Source organism: Haemaphysalis longicornis, unplaced genomic scaffold (assembly GCF_048455015.1).
Source record: "Haemaphysalis longicornis isolate Haplotype H1 unplaced genomic scaffold, Haemaphysalis longicornis Haplotype H1 scaffold_10, whole genome shotgun sequence".
Taxonomy (NCBI): domain Eukaryota; kingdom Metazoa; phylum Arthropoda; class Arachnida; order Ixodida; family Ixodidae; genus Haemaphysalis; species Haemaphysalis longicornis.
In genome coordinates this window covers 13,549,699-13,570,963 of record NW_027526204.1, presented here as the reverse complement: position 1 = coordinate 13,570,963, position 21,265 = coordinate 13,549,699, and the positions used below count along the sequence as shown (strand labels likewise).

General features: G+C 48.2%; 1 long non-coding RNA gene across 1 annotated transcript; it reads left to right on the top strand.

Annotated features, from left to right (window-relative positions):
- Positions 1 to 121: 121 nt before the first annotated feature.
- Positions 122 to 12,438, top strand: LOC144158207 (uncharacterized). Its single transcript, XR_013319986.1, has 4 exons — positions 122 to 292; positions 8,911 to 9,103; positions 9,174 to 9,239; positions 10,076 to 12,438. It is a non-coding gene; the product is annotated as an uncharacterized LOC144158207 (long non-coding RNA).
- Positions 12,439 to 21,265: the final 8,827 nt, after the last annotated feature.

The following is a 21,265-nucleotide window of genomic DNA, read 5'->3' as shown; positions in this document are numbered from 1 at the left end:
GTGGCACCGCACGGCCCCGGCGCCTTTTGTCGCTTCCTTCGCGGTGAGTTAGGCGGCCTGAGGGGGACAACAATGTAGCCTCCACAGTGCTGCATGTAGGTTGTGAGATGAACTATACTTGCTGCACCGTTTCCCTGCCGACCCGGAGTTGAGGAGGCGATGGGTGATCGCGATCAACCGCAAAGGCTTTGCGCCGACGGCTTCATCGCGTGTCTGCTCCCAACACTTCGTGGACGGCAAGCGCAGCGAACAGAACCCCGTGCCCATGCTTCGGCTCGGCTACGACACAAAGGTACGCAGTGAAGAGAGCAGGGTCAGCTTTCCAGTTACTAAACGCGGCAAATTTATTCGATCGTAGGTTGTAATTGGAAGGCGACGCCTGGTGAAGCACGAACTGCAAGTCGCTGCAGAAAAGGTGTGTTGTTGAAAAGTTCGCGCAGGGTAAATCAACAACACAATACTGTATTTCAACCCAGGAGGGCTGGGGTGTGCTGGAAAGGCCAAAATCCCATACCGAAAGGCCCAGCACACAAACTTTTACAGTGCAAGAAAAGGAGGGAGGGGGGGTGAAAAGGATGCAAGGAGAGAGGGGAGTGGATTCAGTCGTTCAGTGGACCGTTCTCAGGTGGCGCACTGCAGCAGCAGCCAGTGACAGAAATGTTTTGAGGGTTGGGACTCATGTGACCCCATAGAGCAGTGGCTCTCAAACCGTGGACACAGCACACATTCCTCCTTTTCTTCCATTGTAAGAGGGGAAAATTTTGAATAGGCTGGTTTTGCGAGAGCCGCGACAGTCGTATACACGTTTTCGATGCCCGCCTTACACTTTGAAGAAGCACAAGTGACACCCCCCTCTCTCTACCAAGGGGTGCTGGTTATAACCAGCAGTGCTTAGCCCTCCCCACTCCCGCCCCTTTTAGCCACTCCACCGTAAGTGCGATCAATGGCTAGTTTTTGAGTAGAACCAACACCGACTGCAAAAATAAATCGGCAGAGAAAATTAATTATTAACATAGATGCACGCGCGCTTAAGCTAGCTTGTTTCCTTTCTTTCTTTTTTTTTCGCGGTGGTTTGGAGACTGGGAAGGTGGGGGGGGGGGGGGGGGGGGGGGGGGGAGATAGGAATGGACTAATAGCAGCAGCGTCTTGCAGCGGTGGGTGAAGCCTTTCGGTAACACTTGAATTAAAATATTAGTTGTTCACGTGAATGCTGAAATAAAAAAAGAGGTAGAAGGGAAATAAATTAACAACGTAAGTAATTTTTAATATTTAATTTCGAAATTGGGTTTTAGGCGCTAGTGCTCCGCCTCTGTTTGGCGTTCTTTTCCTTGCAGTGCGGACCAAACACAACTCTCGAACGTAAAATTATATCATCTGACGAAACTAAAGTATTATAGCGAAAATCTTTAAGGAAATGCCTGGGACATTCCGTGCACCGAAATGCCCGCACCGAGACGTGCTGCACCGAAATGTCCTACACATAAATGTCCGGATCCCCCACGGTTTTGGCATATTTTCTTTTCCCCAAAATTCCTAATTCTCTCTCTCTCTCTCTCTCTCTCTCTCTCTCTCTCTCTCTCTCTCTCTCTCTCTCTCTCTCTCTCTCTCTCTCTCCACCCCCCCACCCGCTATTCCGCGCCGCCGCCGATCCGGGGAACCCCGCGCCGTTTACACGCCGCCGCCGGAGGTGGGAACACCGGCGCGCCGCCGCCGGCGATTTCTGACCGGCGCACAGGTCTAGTTGGGAGCAACGAGTGTGACCGAACGGTGGCGACGCGACGGGCGCGTTAGTGATCAAGTGGGGAAAAACAATTGTAGCGAAGTAGCGGGCTTTGTGTGACGGGCGACTTAGGCCTAGGGGTTGGCCGAACAATGGCCCCGAGGACGAGAATGGGCACTGGGGACGAGGACCAGGTGCAGTGCCAAGAGTGCCTGCGCTGGTGCTACTTGGGGGAGACGGCGTTCGAGCGCGTGGCCGACGCTAAGGCGCCCTTCGAATGTAGGCCTTGCGAGCGGGCAAGACAGGGCTTCGAACGCCTCGAGAAGCAGCTGAATGCGAGGGTGGAGGAGCTGGAGGGGTACCTGAGGGAGGAAAGGGAAGCGCGGGTGGCTCTCGAGGCGCGAGTGTCCGAGCTTGACAAGGCGGGGCAGGCGAAGACCGCCCAGTTGGTGCGCACGGTGGCCGAACTGGACGAAGCTCGGGAAAAGCAGGCCCAGCTTGAACAGCGGGTGGAAGAGCTCGTGACTCCGGCGGCAGGAGACGACGCGAGTGCGCGGGCTCAGCACGACGAGCGGCACGCCGGCGGGAACGCAGAGCCACAGGGGGCGACTGATGCCGCCCGCACGAGCGGTGTCCGTCAACGCAGAGTGGACTCGGATAACAAAGAAAGCCCCGAGGCGACGCAGGGAAATGACGGAACGCCAGCCAGGTCATTTTCTGCCGTGGTCAACCCCAGTAGACCCCGAACACCTGCAAAAGTGCTGGTTAAAGACGACAGGAGGCGCCAAGTCATCGTTGTCGGCGACTCCAACATAGCCAGGGTGGGAGAAGTGATTAAGGGGAGGGTGGGAGACGACGAGCGCGTGAAGGTGAGCAAGCTTCCCGGAAAAAAGAGTCGGGGAAGTAATGCAACAAGCAAAGGGGCAACTGTGGGACAGAATGGAGGACCGCAGCTTGGTAGTGATAATGGGGGGGTGTGAACGATGTGTTGCAGAGACGCGGGGGAGGGTTCGCGAAGCAGATTGCGAAGGGGATCACCGAGCTGAGGGCGGTCTCGGAGGATGGGCAGATTGCGGTCTGCACGGTGCCGGAGGTGCAGAAACAAGGGGTCCACGTAGAAAGGGCGGTGGTTGCGGCAAACAGGGAGCTTTGGACCCTGGGTAAAACGATGAATTTTGAGGTGGTCAACCTGAACCGGGCCCTGGTCCGTGCAGGCCGCAACGGGGCGTTTGTGTTCGACGGCATACACTTCAGTGGCCGTCTAGCTGAGCCTGTAGGGCACCGACTGGCAGCCCGCGCAGTGGCTTTTTGAGGGGGGCCCCGAACGTTCAAGAAGGCGGACTGAGTAGAGGCGGTAGCGAAAGACAGGAAGGAGGGGGCATAGATGCATGGCGGCGGAAACGTAAAGCAAAGAAAAGGAAAATAAACCGTGGAACTAAAATTAGTTATATAAACATGCAAGGCGGCCGCAAGCAGGAAAAATGGATTGAGATACAAACCCACCTCGAGAAAGAAGAAATTGACGTGTACGCCCTGACTGAAACCCACCTGAGAGATATGGAGGAGCCACCAGTGATGGATGACTACGTATGGGTGGGCTGAAACCTTGGGTGCAACAGGGCAGCGGGAGAGAGGAAAGGTGGGGGCGTGGGCATGCTGATTCGGGAATTGGCAAAGGCAGAATCAGGGCTGCAAGGAGCACTTACGGATTTGTGGAACGGTGGGTGGAAAAAAGACACGGTTGGGAGTGGCCTACCTATGGACAGGGAATGACACTAGAGAACAAAACAAAGAATGGGTGGACGGCCTCAGGAAGGACATAAAGAAATTCAAAGAATCCGGCGAGGTGATATTAGTAGGAGACTTAAATGCCCACATTGAAGATCTAGGTGGATATACGGACTATAACGGCCCCCTAGTTCTAGGTATGTGTGAATAACAACTGGTGATAGTTAACCGGGAGCATAAATGCGACGGGCAGATAACGTGGCAAAGCGGCAATAGACAGTCTTGCATAGACTACGGCCTGGTCTCAGAGCTCACGTACGAGCGGCTGAACCAAATGACGATAGATGAAGAAGGAGAAAACAGCCTGGGCAGCGACCACAGGCGTGTAATCCTGAAATTTGACAGTGGAGGGGCTAAGCAGGAAACACGGGAGGTTGGGCTCCCGAAATTAAGCGAGAAACAGATAGCAGACATCTTCAATAGCATCGAAAGAGAAGTAGAGGCCCAGCCCGCAAAGGTGTGGGAATATGACGAGGTTGTGAGTTGCATACAAAATGAAATAAACAAAGTAAGAAAAAAAAAACGCTGGAGGGGTAAAAGGAAACCACGAAGCTGGTGGGACAAGGAAATTAAACTGGCCATTGAAGAGCGACAACAGGCTTCTAGATTGCACAGCAAGGCAAAACAAATGGGATACCAGGATGAAGAGGTGCAGTTACGGTGGAGCCGGTACCGAGAAAATAAATTAGAGGTGCAAAAACTAGTGCAAGCGAAGATCGAGAAAAGAAATTAGAGGTGCAAAAACTAGTGCAAGCGAAGATTAAATGGGCGAGTGAAAGATGGGTATCAGGTATACGTAAGAAGGATAAGAGCGCCCCCGAAAATTCTGGAATCATTTAGAGGCATTGGGAACGACGGCTAAAGAGGGGCAGACTCACATGCACGACGGGGACGGAAACGTTCTCCTGGGGGACAGCGTATTAAGGTACAGAAATGGAGTCATTGGAAATACTTTTGGCAAAACACGGGAGATATCGGCTAACCGGACACAGGTGGTCAATAGGAGCGCGCCAGACGAAAAATTTAATATCGAATTTTTGGACTTGAAAAAGGCAGAGCACAATGTTCCCAAAAATACGGCAAGAGGACCGGATGGAATCCCAATAGAGATTATCAACCATTTGGGACCAGCGGGAAAGTCGCACTTGTATACAGCCATCGAGCGCGCTATAAAATCTGAGAGGATTCCTACGCAATGGCGCGAAAGCAGAATGAGTTTGATCTATAAAGGCAAGGGAGAGAAGGACAAGGCGAGCTCATATAGGCCGATTACAGTCACGTCAGTGCTCTATAGATTAGCCATACACGCCATCAAATCCGAGTTGTTGAAATGGGTGGAACGTAACGGTATTTTAGGGGAACTGCAAAATGGATTTCGGCCGGGTCGGTGCTTAGAAGACAATATTTTCGTATTAACCCAGACCATCGAAATTTCGGCAGCTCAGGGCAGACGAACATGGTTACTGTTTCTGGACATAAAGGGAGCCTATGACAACGTAGACAGGGGATTGTTGTGGCAAATACTGGAAGAAGAGGGGATTGGGTCAGAATTTGTAGGGATGCTAAGGGCAATATATATGAGGACAACAAGGCGCATATTACATGGGAAGGGCGTATAGGCACAGAGCCTGTGTACATTCGAAGAGGTTTAAAACAGGGGTGCCCCCTTTCGCCATTGCTGTTCACACTTTACATTAGAGGAATGGAAAGACGATTGGAGGAGAGTGGATTAGGCTTTGACTTGCCGTACCGAAGCAATGGAGTGTTGGTGGAGCAACGGATTCCGGGATAGATGTACGCGGACGATATAGTGTTGATGGCAGATAATCAAAAACTGGCCGACATTTGTGGTGATGAGGCAACGTACCTAGGCCTACATTTTAACCCACAGAAATATGGAGTCATGGTGTTTAACGAGGAAGCACATACAGCACCACTAAGGATTAATCAGGACGCCATACCATTAGTAAATAAGTACAAATACTTGGGGATCTGGCTTAATGACGGAAAAGGCTACCTGAATGCCCACGAAGAACACTTCAAACTGAAGGGGAGACGAAACGCAACAGTAAGGAAACATAGAGCACTTTGGGGATACAGTAGGTACTAGGTAGTGCGAGGCATCCGGAAAGGGGTAATGGTGCCGGCGCTCACGTTCTCTAATGCCGTAATATGCTTAAAGTTAGATATCTTAGCGGGACTGGAGGTTAACCAAAAGGCAGTCGGCAGATTAGCACTGGGAGCTCACAGTAAGACTACAAATGAGGCGGTACAAAGCGATATGGGCTGGGCTTCATTTGAGGCGAGGGAAGCGCGCTTTGTGGAGCGGCTTAGACATTTAGATGAGAACTGGGCAGCCAGAGCGCACAGGTACCTGTACCTTAAAAGTGTGGACACCCAATGGCGGAAGAGGACGCGAAAGCTGGCGACTAAATATACCTTGACCGCGGCGAATAAACAAGGGGGAGCAGTTAAAAAGAAAGTGAAGGAAACGGAGGCGCGCATGTAGATAGAGAGGATGGAAAAGAAGAGATCACTGGGAATCTATAAAGCAAGCAAACAAGAGATCCGGAAAGAGAACTTTTATGACAACAATAAAGTTAGTACGTTGCTCTTTGAGGCGCGGGCTGGCTGCTTGAGAACTCGAACCTACATGAGCAAATATTCGTCACAGGATGAGACATGTGTTGTATGTGGCAGGGATAAAGAAACAATCGACCACATAGTAATAGGATGCCAAAAGATTCAGCCGGATAGAATTGGGGGGAAAGTCCTACTTCCTGAGGCACTGGGCTTCGCAATTGATGGAAGCATTAACTGGTCAGCAGTAGGTATTACTAAGCAGCGGCTGGAGTATTGGTGGAAAAAAAGCAGGGAAGTCGATAAAGTGTCATCCCAGGCAGGGGTAGCGGCAGGGCAGAGTTAAAAAGAAATCCGAGTTGAGGGCTAACTAAATTTAAATTACGAAGAATTTAAATTACGAAGATAGGCTAGATGGCGCATGCCGTCACCCCGATTCAAAGGGGAGGCCTTTAGTAATAATAATAATGATCATCATCATCAAAACATTTTCGCACGGGACGTGCGAATAGGGACACTCACACTGGGCTTGTAAGGTCTTCTAATTCACTGTAAGTAAAGTCAACTTCCTAATTCCTTTAATGCGGGTAAAGCGCCTCGTAGTGCCACATATTAGATACCAGTTTGTAGCTTGCTCGTTGCATTCCAGATTTTCTCCCCAAAAAGCCTCCTTTTGTTCCGCAATCCGCTCCGAGCCATGCCAAGTCGACTACGGAATCAGAACTCGTACGCTGCCTTACGAGAGAGAGAGAGAGAGAATATTCACTTTCTTCATTGAGAAAAAAAATGGATTCTTCTGGATGGTTTCCCTAGTACAGGACGCCCTGAGCTCGTGCCGCGCGCGCAGTCCTCTCGACCAGCTGACGCTGATCCTCGAGGGTGGAACTGGCCAAGGCTCTCTCCCAAAGCTCGTGGGTGGGATGAGGAAAGGGGCGGGGAAGTGGGGCTTGGTTGCAGCCTCCTACAATGATAGTGCGTCCCGGGGGCGTTGCAGAAGCGGCACTGCGGGGGGAAACAGGGCATCTTGCGAGAAACTCTTGGTACCCAGAGAAAATCCTCCCTGTTCTGTGCGCAGAGAACGTAGCTTGTGTATGTGCTGGTGTTAGATCTATTCTGCGGTTAGATTTTTCGGAAGAATGTTGTTCCGACATTCGCTGGTGGAGCTAGCCGACTGCTGAGTCTTGCTGTCAGCTTTCTTCTCCTCTGAAGTGGAGGCATTGATTGCTTCGTGGCCTCTGCCCCTCTAGCATGTTCTTTTGCCGAGTTCCCGCAGAGGGCCAAGCTGCCGTCACTGGGCCCAGGTTTGACTGACGTTTGCCAGTCGCTGGCTTCTGTCCAGCCAGGGGCGAGCGACGGGTCAGCCGAAGAGGCGCCCGATGGCGCAGTGCTGCTTTGTCGTTGTCGCCCACTCTCCTGAGTCACAGCACCCACTGATTACGCTCGTCGCGTATTGCGGTAAAATCGCTACAGGTGGATACCCCTCGAAAGAACCAAACAAAACAAAAAAACGAAATATGTCTCACTTGGGATTTGGAAGTTAGTATTACGTCCACTTCACCACGGTGCCGAGGGGAAAACAGTTCTATATTTTCTTTTTTCTGCCCCACGTTTTGAAGCCCGTCTTCAAGCTACTATAGTAGTAAACTAGCACCACGATCGAAGCACAGCTTGCCTGTAAGCGAGCATCTACGGTAACTCCAAGCCATACAATAATGCATGAAGCGTACGCATTAACCTCGCTTAGACACTAGCGCCTGACTGTCGTGTATATATTCGCGATATTGGTTTGGAACTGTAATTATTTTGTGTGGACAACGTGGTTGTGTTGGGCGCTCTTCACTGGCCGTGACTCGCCGTGGCTTCCCTGAGAAGCGATCTTACATTCGTTTTTCACATATATTCCCACAGTACGGAGAATCTTTGGACTATCCCGGGACTATCCGCAGTGAATCCGAGACTGTGAATAGAAGAGCCCAATTATGTCGTCACATTCTGTGACTTCGCATCGTTGTGCTGGGCTGTTGCTTTCTAAACATGCAGTAGGTGATAGCTGGGGTTGTTTTGCTGGTCGGTGATAGCTTTACTTGCGGCTGAAGGCTACGACACATCCAAGCTTGTGCATGGTGGGCGCACTAGAAAAAAATTAGTGAGGTTGGTGAACCAAAGTCTGAGATTAACAGCGCGAAAGAACGGGACAACAGAGGAGTAAACAGACACAGCGCTGTGTTTGGCCCGCTGGCCCGCCTACAATCCGTGTTGCTACCAAAGTGAGTGTGTGTGCTTGTACGGTCGCTATCGAGTTGAAGGTGATTGCGGGCGAAATCGACCGGCAGGCCGCATGATGGTGGATTTCAGAACTGCAATGATAAAAATTGCGCTGCCTTCTTGCCCTCGTAGGCTCTTCGGACTACAACCATCTCCCCCGGGATTGGCTAGCCAACATTTTTTGTTTGTTTGTTTCCCTTTCATGGCAAGTATGTGTGGGCGTCGTCACCTCATGTCTGGGCTAACTATGGCGCCTGTGTGCAAAAGATGCTAAACATTTGTGACTGGTACAACCAAGCCGTTGATGCTCGCACGATAACTTTCGAATTGGTTGCACCTGTTTCGACTGTAATGAAACAATATGACACTTGCGTTCATTCTGCTGCTCCTTTACTGATGTGTTAAAATCAATGAGAAGCTGTGGCTTCCAAGAGGGGAGTGAGAGAACTGCCCAAAGAAGAGAGAGAGAAACTATGCTGATGTATTCCTTGTCTCTGCTGCTGATTGGATGTTGAAATTGATCACGACTACGTTTCACACCCTTTGCGATCTGGCAGGAAACAGCCCTCAAAGTGAAGAACTCTTTGTGCCCGGATGCGTCGTCAACAGCACGGATGCCAAATGCAGTGAGAACGTCGGCAGTGCACAGTTGGACTGTGGCCAGAGTGGAGGGCGCAACCGCCCACTGGGACGGGGGAACGGAATGTCGCAGCCAAGAAACGCAGGCCACTGTGTCTACCGCTCAGAGAGGTAACACAGAGCCCCTCTCCAGTAACCGTTTCAATGCGTTGTTGACACGTTTTTGTTAACTATTTTCCAGGAATGCAGTGCACCGTTCTGGTCAGCAATACGGGGACACAGACAGGTTGAGCGTCTTCAGTTTCGGGTATGCCTCATTTTCATTGCAAGTGTGGTCATTTTCTTCTACTTTTTAGTGCGCCACACTTTGGCGCCCTGTAGAGGTGTCTGGCGGCGGCAGCGAAGGTGATGTCCGCGTAACCGAATGGGACACGCCAGGCAGAAAGAAAAGGGGGGAGGAGCGTCTGGCGAAAGTGGGAGCGGGAGGGCGGCACACGCTGCTATGGCATCATCTCCCAGCACGTCGCCATGGCTCAGTATGTCTCACTGCCTCCACATCATGCTTTTGTCATATGTAGCCGCCGTGGAGTGCCTTCCCCCTTACACTCTTGCCAGATGCTCCACCTCCGTTTGCAGCTCATCCGAACCACGTGACATTTGCGCAGCAGGTACAAACACGATTTTCAACAACATATGCTCTATGGCAGGCAGCGGTGCGAGGTTATGGCAGAGTAGCGTGCTCCGCCGTGCGTTCGCTGATCACGCGATCACTCCCTGATAGACGCAGCAAGTATGCGCCGTGACCGAGAAGTACCTATTCGTCAGGTGTTCTTGCTTCTGCTATTTGGTTGTCAGCAGTACCAGACTCTGGCAGTACTTTTTCAGAAATTCACTCTTTTTTGTAGGCAATGCCTTCAATTGGCGTTTCAGGGAAATAATTTTTTTTTTTGGGGGGGGGGGGTAGGGGAGGCGGGCGGGGTGCAGTCTGCATTGGCAGATGCAGACCAGTTTGGTTGCACAGTTAGAGGTGTCACATTGTGATATCGTTCTGTCGGAGAAGGAAGGCAAAGATCGGTTTGGCAGGCTGTTTGCCATAACCGCTCTGCGAATTCTTCACTTTTTCCGTATGTGTTACGCTTTCAGTGCCGCCCTCCATCGCGCTGTGTCCTCCCAACGTCGCAGCGATTCCCAGGAGGCGGGCCCACGCAGCTTGCCCGGAGTAGATCGATCGGAGCCTGTGGCACAGCGGGGTACCGCTATCGCCTGCGCCCCATGCCGCCATAATGGAAAACCGCGACGGAAGCGTGCCACACCAGTCTTCGTTTGCTGGGCCATGCGACGCCCCTGCAGACCCCGCGGCGGAAAAGCGTGCAGTCGGCCCAGCTCCAGTGGACTCTGCCAGTTCTCGAGATGACGTGGCTGAAATTCACTCCTGTCACGTACAAGAAAAACCGGCGGCATTCCGGTTGTGTTTCAACCGACAGTAGTAGGATGCTCATTCTGGAGAGCCAACCCTAACATCTTGGCAGCGGAGGTCGTGGTGACCACCCAGGAAAAAGTCTTAACTCGTCGTTTGAACAAGGACAGTGCCTTGTGGTCACCGTACCGTCTCTTGCTGCTGTAAACTGTCTTATGCAGTTCTCCAGCCTCGCTGGTGTAGTCATCGAAGCTCGTGTACCCCACTCATACGTGGCGACTTATGGGAGAATGCAAGGTGTGCCCCTCGAGTACACGGATGAGGATCTTGGAAAGCATCTAAGCAGTCAAGGTGTGGTATTTGCCCGCAGGCAAGTTTTCTATTCCCATAATGACAGTGCTGTGAGTGAATCCCGCCGACGATCTGGGATCTTAACTCTCACCGCTGCCAGAATGAGTGTTTCTCGGCTTCTGCAGTTTTCCGGTAACGGAATACATGGGATCAGGAACACAACGTTTCAAATGCCAGAGACACGGTCATATCGCCAAGAACTGCAGAAGGCCAGTGCAATGCAAAATATGCGCTGGGGCTCATTCACACGTACAAGGACTGTGCCTCCAAGACCCCACCTCAATGCAGGAACTGCAAGGCCCCCATCCCACGTTGGTTGGAGCCTGCCCCAAGACAGAGGCTGCCACTCTAGCTAGGCAGTGTTGAGTGAATCCAGGGAAACGCTCTCAACCGATGTGAACCTCCGCCAAACCCTTAGGTTGTGTTTACGTCAGTGACGTTCTCATTGAATGACCCACCACTTCAATGTTCATCACCTCCGAACAAGTCCTATGCAAAAGCAGTCAAAGAGTGGACACCCCCCAAAACGCCTCAGAACACTCCAGATGCTCCCAAGGGAACAACCCCGTCACCGCAACGACGTCCTCCTCAGGAACATGACAAACCGGCACACCAGTCCTCCCAGCCAGACGTTGTGAGTTTTGTAATTCCCATGCTCTTTGCAGCAATCAAGGCCCTGCAGCAAGCTAACCCCTCGAATCAAAATTTTCCTGAAGTCGAGGCGGTCTTGGCTCTGGAGTCCGTTGTGTCGTCCTCCTTCAAGGCGGCGCGGCGTGGTTTTAGGACACAACAATGATGTCTAAATTGTCGACCCCCCTCCAACAGTGTCTTTAAACGCCAACCTCAAGAATCGCACAATATTTCAATGGCGCGTCCGTGGCTTGCGCTCAAAGCTTGCAGATTTTCGTCAACTCGTACAGATATATCAATTCCCATTCATTGTAACCTCCGAGTCCCGCATTGGCGACCACTTTAGTCTCAAAAATTGCTGTTGTCTGCATTCGCTCTGCTTGACTGGAGTCCGCCCCTTGTTGATAGGTTTTCATGAAGATATGCAGGCTGCAGCGGTTCCCATCCCACCTCATGACAGTGAGGAATATATGTATGTGCCAACACCATAATTTGGAATCGGCAGTTTACGTTTATTGCTGCCTAGCTGGAACAGACTTGGCTAATGAATTTACAGTAATTAAATTACTTTTCGCTGTAATGAGTAATGTAATGAATTACTTGTGAGTGTTGGTAATTTAGTAATGTAATGAAGTACTTGAGGCCAGTAATTTCATGGAAATTGCTCATTACTTTCCCAATAACTTTTGACTACGATATAGCCTGTCCGCTTCTCTTCATAAAAAGTTGGTCAAGTAGAGTTCCAGTTCCCAGAGAGTCTCTGGACATTGGAGTTCTACGAATGCGAAGGAAACAATGCTTCAATGAGAGCCCTGCCTGCTATCCGTGCCTTTTTGTTCCCTTTTCATGTGTACCGAGAATGCCGTGGCGACAGTCAGTAGGGTTAAACAAAAACGTGCAGATTGTGTTCAAGGCTTCGTTACACTGGTCACTTCGTTACACTGGCCAACGGGGACACTTTTCCGATGTCCGCTTTGAATCACAGCTCCTTCTGAGATGTAATAAAGATATGTAACATATCAATGTATAGCGCTGTAAATAAACTATACATAAGTTGGTGTATAAACAAATATTTTTGAGACTGCAGTGTATATGTACATGAGTGTAAATAAAGTGTATGTGAGTAGTAGTGTATGAGTGATGAATCTTTGTTAAGTAATTTCAAAGTAATGTTATTGCTTATGAAAAGTAATAGTAATGTAATGTCATTGCTTTCGGCCACCTGTAATTTCTAATGTAATTTAATTATATTTTAGAAAATTCTACAAAAGTAGTGAGTAATGTAATTTCATAACTTTTTAGAAGTAATTTTGCCATCTCTGACTAGGAACCATGGAGCAGCCTTCGATGTTTTCAGGCTTGAAAGCATCATCGCTAGTACATCCCCACCTCACGTAATCTGCGGACACTTCAACGACACAATGAAATTTGGGGAAGTGCACAAACAAATTCGCGTGGAACAAGGCTTGCGGAACTGCTCATAAAACAGGGTACTGAACCACTAAATGACGGCAGCATTACTTTCTAAAAAATCCCACACTCAGTTGCTGCATCGATCTTTCGTTGTCTCAAACAGCTTCATCCCAAAGTTTACTTGGTGTACTGACCTGGAGACGAGGCAGCGACCACTTCCCAATTTTAATATCTTACCAAGACGCAGCTGTGTCTCGACGTGACATAAAGTTCAGGTGTACAGACTGGGAAGCTTTTAAAAACCATGTCGGAGATAACCGCCGTTACTTCCGGCAAAGACCTAATACCAACTATGGCTATAGTTGTCTGAAAGAGTCCTCGAGCGTCGTGAGGAGGCACCTAGATGTTAAAAATGGTGAAGAATATGAACGGCTACGTGCTATCCGTAGGCGCGCTGAGCACAAGGCTCGCCGTACAAAAGAATTAGAGGATTTGAGGCAGGCTCGAAAGATCAAAGACTTGTGTAACGGTATACTTGGAAAAGTTAAGTTGACAAGGGTGGTGTGATTTATGCACTAGATCAGATGTGCGCCAGGCTCTCTCCCAGATATGGCAGGTCATAAAGGGCATTCAAAACAACAGCCAGCAGCCACATCCATTCAGTGTGCTGTCATTACACCGGGGCATTTCCCTAAAAGAGGCGGCTGAAGGGTTGTAGGCTCCTGTCTATGATTTCTACACCTCAAGTGTCCCCTCAGCGTGTCCCCAAGATGGCTGTTCTAAGGAGGATCGGGGGTTCTCTCTATAGACCGCCGCTGATGTGTGCGTTGAAAGCAAAGGGGGTAGCTCTACTTTTTAACGGCGTTAGGTGGCGGTGACGCCAGATTTTAACGGCTGTCCTTAACTTAGGTGTTACGCGCCACATTAGAACTAAAGACGAACATTTCGACCTACAAGCGAAGGTGAATAGATATGGCAAAATCCGCTCATGTCGCTTGCTGCGGCGCTAAGGCTGCCAGCGCTCGATGTGTGACGCTACAAAGTTTCTGTCTGCAAACATCACTGGTTCACTAAACACCACCACAATTAGTAGAGTTCGCTCATTAGCGGTACGGACTTATCAGAGTACGCGAGCTTACTAGGCGTTTTATTAACGTCCGCTTACTTGACAAATCCTCATAGTATACCGCTCGGTATTACGTTGTGTCGCTCCGTGCAGAATACGGAAGTCAATGGCCTGGTCAGCGTTAATTGTAACAGTTTCCCACTAGGCTTGTTTCACCACCAGCGAAGGCAACAATGTGAACGTTTCCAATCAAACTACCTAAGCGTGACGTTTTCTTTTTGTTTAAAACAATACCGCGAGCGGTCGACGCCGTGGCAGTCGTAGTCGCATTACCCCCTACTAAAAACAACATTTTGATAAGACACACTATTAGTAGAGCGTAGATGCTGCTTATAAAGAAAAAACAGCACATCCAAACTAGCCAAAACAATTTTGTGGCTGCAGATTGCAGCATGATTAAACGCTTGAAACTTCTATGCAGAATGTTAACCTGCTAACCAGACTGAGCTGCTTTCTTACTATCATGTAACGTTTTCTGCATTGCTAGAAGCGGCTCCCTGAAACAACGAAACGCAAGGAAAAGCTGCTCTTCGCATGTAAACTATTAATTGTAATGTGGTTATAAACTAGCGTGCCTGGGCGAGCCTGTTGTCTGTGAAATGTGAGGCGATGGCCAAGGTGTCCCCAAATCACAAAATGCCCTCGCGGTGTCGTACGTGGAAACAGCTTTGTTAGTATGAGCCCGTATTATCTGAAAACGCGTCCGCACAACGCAAACGGTCAACAGCGGTAGGTTTGGAAAACAGATTATGGTTCAGCGTAACATCTGACTACTAAAATGTGTTATGCCTGCGCTCTCCCGCCCTTGCTTTGCTATGTAAGAACATGAGCCCGAAGAAAAAATTATAGCAACGTTGTAATCGTTCCTTGCACGATTAAGGCGACGGACATCTGCGACATGGATCGAACTTGTGATATGCATACAAACGTCAAGTAAGGGTGACGGAAACTAAAGGCGTCCGCTCTGTGACAGCAGAGTTGTTGTTTAGACGAACTGGTACATAATTGCAAGTATTTAATAGCATTGCACGAAGACGAGGGACTAAAACATCGCGCACACTACACACCACGCGCCCTGTGTTCGGTTCGTGTTTCGATCGGTTCCTAGTTTTCGTGCAGCGCGTTGAAATCTCTTCCACGCGGTGTATCAATCACGAGACCAATCAGAACATAACATGCATCGGGAGAATGTTGTGCTTGTTATCCCGTGAAAACGGCGTCAAAATCCCTGTGATAACCGTGATACTACAAGCGAACGCTGCCGGCTAACGTGCGGGCGTACGGGCTCCGACGTTTCCGTCGTTCGCCGATCCTCCATGGAGTGAATTCTCCTCCTGCCACCACGCGGCGCCACCGTCTACGCGCCTTGCGATATTCCAGGTTACGACGGCATAACATACTGTCACGTAGTCAAAGACGACGCAGTTGTCTTCAAGGAAAACAAGATTATTGGAGCGAACTTGTGCTCCCCTAGCAACTCAAAGAACACACAGGCGGCGAAGCAGCAGTCAACAATGTGACTTGCGCAGGCAAGCGGTGGTGAGTCGAAATGCCGCGGCGTCTGCTTAGTGGTCATTTATCTCTCGGCGCGAGGGCTTCTCGAAAAGTCGAATCGCATCCAGAACACTCTAGATCATAGAAGATTATTCTAGGCTGTTCACGCTAGTTCGGAACGCTCCCCCTATCAGGGTGGCCATATACCAGAACGCATGAGCGATTCATACAGCAGAATGGAAGTTTTTTTTTTTTATCCCTCACAGGAGCAGGCCAGTCCCACCACCTGCACTTACTGGGGGTACCAGCCGTCTGGCCAAATTAATTTCAAAAAATCAATTCACATACTGCCTCCCACCCTCCCCGCTCCTTTCTTGCAGCCTGGGTTACTGCTTGTTCATCGGATTGGAGTGAATAGCTGACTCTCCTCCTACTTCTAATGGTCCCCATGGTAGTGCCCTTGGTCTTTCCTTTAAATTTTCTGTAATTAATTATTTCCATTGTAAATGAGCCTAGACAGATTTCGCTATATGCTGGCACTTTCACTATTTCTTATAATATCCCCTCCTGGAGTCATGTGTGGGCTACGGGGTTAAAACCGGATGACTGCAGTCTCCCTTCATATCACCAACAAAAAGAGTCCACTCACACTTTTTTATACGTTTTCAGGAAAACTTGCCCGAAGCTCAGAAATGTACTCGTCTAGCTATTGTATAAACTAGCAACTTGAGCTGAAGTCACATATAAAAACCAATGTTTCCTCATCTTGTCATGAAGTCGGTTTTATAAAGCATAAACTCACCGATACTCCAGCAAAAGTTAGATTACTTTTGTACCCTACTTTAATTTGATAGAAACTTCAGTATGCCTGCACCGTCTCAGACCCCTATAGAGGAAATAATATCGAATTGGTTGAAAAGGCTCTAAGAAAGGCTGTTGACTTTATTTATTCTAAATATAATTTCGCGGGTTCGATTCCCGGCCGCGGCGGCCGCTTTTCTGATGGAGGCGAAAAGCAAAAACGCCCGTGTGTACGAGATTTCGGCGCACGTTAAAGATCCCCAGGTGGTCAAAATTAATCCGGAGCCCTCCACTACGGCGCGCCTCATCGCCTGCGTTGCGTCGGCGCGTTAAACCCTACAATCAATCAATATTCTAAATATAATTGCACAAATTCTCTTTGTGAGGTCATATAAGCTTATGGGATTCGAGAAAGTTTTTGCAAGGAGAAAGTTTTTGCATTTTACATTTGTTCACTGTTCAGAATTCTAACTATGGTCACACGGATTCTGTTAATGAGCTCATACAAACTGGTGCGATTGAAACACTAGGGAAAAAAGATCTTAATGCCTTAAATTTTTTGCTGTTGTTATGCTACAAACTTGGCCTAGATACAAGACCACGACATACTTCAAAATAATATTCATCATTACCATTTTCATTCTTTCACTCGTTCTACACACCGGTTGAAATTTTTTTTTCCAACATGTATTATCGACTGGAAAAATACGCCTGAACATATGTCTTAATTAATTTGAATACATAGAAGCAAATGTTTAGTTTATTTTAACATTTTGTTCTTTCTCATTGCTGCCACATGTTGTATCCTGAACTGCTGGTATCTATGATCTTGTTCACACGTTTATGCCCTTCCTTCTTGGGCCTCTGGTTCACAGTACGCACTTCAATAAAAATTTAAAAAAAAATTAGTGACAAGGGCAGCTGGAGGTGCTGAAGAAAAATTGGCCTCACACTAATTGCAGAAGACTCACGGCGGAACATGACGTGTATACCCCACACAAAATAAAACTCGCCGATATAATTTTATTTCAAAACAAGACAGCTATGTACAAAAACAGATAGGCCCCAGAGATTTATAGATACATGAATTAATAAGCCTTAGTTATAAACAAAACTGGCTACGTTTTGTTAAGAGCAGTGATGCCTCAATGAGGTACCAAGATTCCAAGTTACCAAGTTCATTTCCGTAATTTCCACTTATAACGCGGTCTTCTGTTTTGAAATGAAGCCTCTTTCGGCCAAAGTTAGGCAAGTAAAGGGACAACAAAATGAGTTCCTTTGTTTATTGCTACCAAATGTACTAAGTATTACAGAATTGAAATACACAAGGTTAAGTGAACAACACTACATACAACAATAAGTTAAGTTTACGCAGACTTGAAAAAAAAATCAGCATTAGATGACGCTAAACTGCAGCACGGTTTATTGACATTTCATCGATAGGCACACAACTCGTAATGATCAAGTAGTCCCATGCATGTTGAACCCTTTCATTTTGCACCATTCATATTTTAAGTGCAATGCACTTCTTAAGCGACCCTGAACCTGCGTCCACCGGTGATGTCCGCGCACGTGGAGATGGGCGCGCGCAGCCTGGCCGCTGACATGGCACATACCCACGTGGGTGATTGGCCAGGAATCTCCTCGTCTACCTTGGCAACGGGGGGAGATGGGCGCGCGCTGCCTGGCCGCTGACATGGCACATACCCACGTGGGGGATTGGCCAAGAATCGGGCGTGAGAAGGGCTAATGCACCTGATTAAAGGAGTACTGACACGAAACTTCAAAGCTGAGATCCGCTCTAGCAATCAAGTACAACGACAACACAAATAGGTGTCTGTGAATAAATGCATCTTTCTTTCTTTGTAGTTGTGTGTGTGTGTGTGATCTCTCTTTCGCGAACATTACCGAACCGCGCAAATTCAACTCGTGCATTCGCACTTTCACATTCTTCCCCTCGGGGAAATGCGGGGAATTTTTTCTTCTCCTGGGTTCCTTAAATATAAATTGATACTTGAGCATCATCACATACACTATGTTCTTGCAATCAGTAAAAATTCTATGCACTCAACACCAATACAATGGCTTAGAGAGAGAGAGAGAGAATAACTTTAATGGAGACCAGCGATGTTAGCCGAGCCGTCGGGCTGGCTTGCTACGCTAAATAAGAGAAGAAAAACAAACAAACAAACAAAATAAAACGTGAAGACGAAAAGATGTCTTTTGATGCGGCCAAAATTTTCAATGACAAAACTTTGTCCAGTTCTGTGCTCCGAAGAAACTCCAAAGGAGCTTTGATTGCACGTGCAGCCTGACTGGGACCCGACCATAAAGGCAAAAAGCAAAAATGCTCATGTCGAGATTTTGGCATATTTTAAAGATATTTAGGAGGTCAAAATAAATCCAGAGTACTTTATTACGGCGCGCCTCATAGTCCAAGTGTAGCTTTGGTGCATTAAACCCCATAATCAATCAAATCAATGTAACCAGTTGAGAGGTAGAAAACACAGTTCATTTGCAGCGCCTTGCTTTATCTTTTTGCAAAAACACATGCCCGCTGCCAATAAAGCTGCAAGTTACTATAATGCCAATACCATCAAGGTACTCCTCATAAAATCAAACGCTCTTACAATCACAGTTAAAACAGTCAGCTTCCGACCGTTCTAGTGCCCTTTTCCACTTCTCCCTACGCTTGGCGCCAGACAGAAGACAAAAGTGCTACACCCGTTCATTTGTGCCTCTGCACCTGGAATGGCAGGTCGACACACAGCCCAATCTAGGCATTCTCGAGCTCAGGACACCTGTCGGTTACTTTATGCACAAAGCGCAAGCACATGAGCTTAGTGCAACAGGGATGGTGTAGTGGAAGAACCACGCAAGGCAGACCGAGGCCATTGCTGCATGAAATGGGGCTGAAAGCTGTAATTGCGCGGGAGGCTTCCAGATGATGATAGTGATGTTAGGTAAATGATTTGGGAAATGAATACTGAAGACATTAGCTCCACAAATGGCGTTGCTTGCTGCGTCAGATAGGGTGAACACAGTAAATGAAAAACAAATTGTGGAAAGAGTACGTAGAAACAATAAGAGGGAGAATGAAATAAATCAGGAACATTTGAAAAAATGGCAGTAGTAGGATAACAGATCTCAGGATCTCAAAGCTATAGAACGTCGACCAATCTAGAGCCTTTGTCCGTAACGCAGTGTTATCATGACTGCTACAGTTCACAAAAGTGATTCAGTTCTGAAAAGTTTTTTCGTAGCAATCGCACAAGAGTTCTTTTCGCTGTTTCGTGTTGGGTTGCATGCTGCGTGCAGTAGCACAAGAAATGACACATGTTCTCTTTCATAGAGTAAGGGCGTTCTGCATACTGCAGCCCGTCCAGCCTCTGCATAAGCGTTTGGAAGAGGGTGTTCACTTTGTGGAGTGATTTTTTTAGTTTATTTTTTGATCTTTTGCTGTTGAATGAAGCTAGACCCTCAAGCAGGTGGACAAAAGGCTGAAAGTTGGTACACATAAAAACTGAGTGGAAGAAAAATGAGAAGTGAGCAAATGGTGTGTTAAAGCCAGGAAAACCTCGATGTCATTAGCAATGATCTTGACCGCCACCGCCTTTGACACTTCTGAAACCTCTACCAGTTGGTATACAGTTGTTCATTTATCTTTAAGTGTGATAGTATGACCGCGTGTTAAGCTTTTTTGCACAACTTCAGCGTCATGCAAAAAGTCAACGAAAGAGGGCATGCCATGCAGTGAAGCTAGAAAATTTGAATGGCATGCGGCAAAGCCAACTTTTACTGCTCAATTATTCCCAAATTTTCAATACTCGAAAACATTCAGCACTTTGAATGATAAAAGTGCACTACAAATGGAATAGCAAACAGCATTTGCAAAGTGTTTGAAATTTCAGAAATTTCCACGCCTCTATTGTATTTTTCTGTGTTTGGCGGGACCATCAAATAAATGGATGAACATTAGAAGAAGGCGCTTCCTTGGAAGCCAATGTCACTATACCACTTGATAAGGCACTTTCTAAACTCCCCAGAATTGTGTCAGGACTACCGACGTTGTGATCAGAAACTACGACCAGCTAGGGATAGCAAAACTTACGGACAGTACGAGTGAAGCTGATGCCGTTTACTACATGCTGCACTAGGCTGTTGCACGTTACTCTCCCAAGCTTCAGGTGGTTTTTGACGTTTCATCGTACAGTAACTCACCGAAATATTTCAACAACTTTGAAAGTGGACTGAACCTGACCTCCGATTTAGTCAGTCTATCGGTGTATTGGTGGTGCTATTTGCTTAGCTGCACCGATGCCATCTGCACGGTTGCATTTTGCCGCATGGGCCGCGGCGTTCCTGATGTGAAATGTGGTTCGCAGTGTGGTGTTGGCAAGAACGTTCATGTGGACAGCGTGTTTTTTTTTCGAGCGATTTGTGGACTTGCGAATGCCTTGTTACAAGTAGTAGTCAGCATTGTTTTTGCGTCGAAATTCCAGACTGTGCTGTGCACGCTTGCTACAACCGAAGATCCGAAGCAGGCCGCATGGCAAAAGCAAGCGTGTCGCTCTTTTTTTTTTTTTTTGCTGCTTCGGAGCCAAGGATAGAGCAACGCTTGACGACAGTCCGCCTTCATGCGACGAATTTACAATGAAGTTATCGATAATGGGACTAATCAGTACTGAATCTGTTGCACCCGTTTCGTTCCAAGTGGAAACGACGGGCCGTGAAGCTTTCACCTCACACTTTGTCACATGCTTGAAACATTGCGCAGTGCTCTCTGCACCGCTGTCCGCACCTGCCTAACCGTTGGACAGGCGCTGATAACGTAGTCCGCTTTGCACTATCTTCGTGTGATCCCCATGCATTGATTTTCTTATTTTTGGGTTGCTTCAAAGGACCGTGTCTCGAGTTAGGAAAATTTTTCCACCCAAAGCTGCAACAATATTTGATATGGTGGCGGCGTGCGGGACGAGGCACTGGCTTTACCGAGCCAACCAGGCATGCTGCGCGCTTCTTGGGGAGTGCGAGAGACGGTGAGGTGCTCTGGCAACAGTGTTATGGTGTGTTGAACGTATGACTGACGTCTACCTAAGCT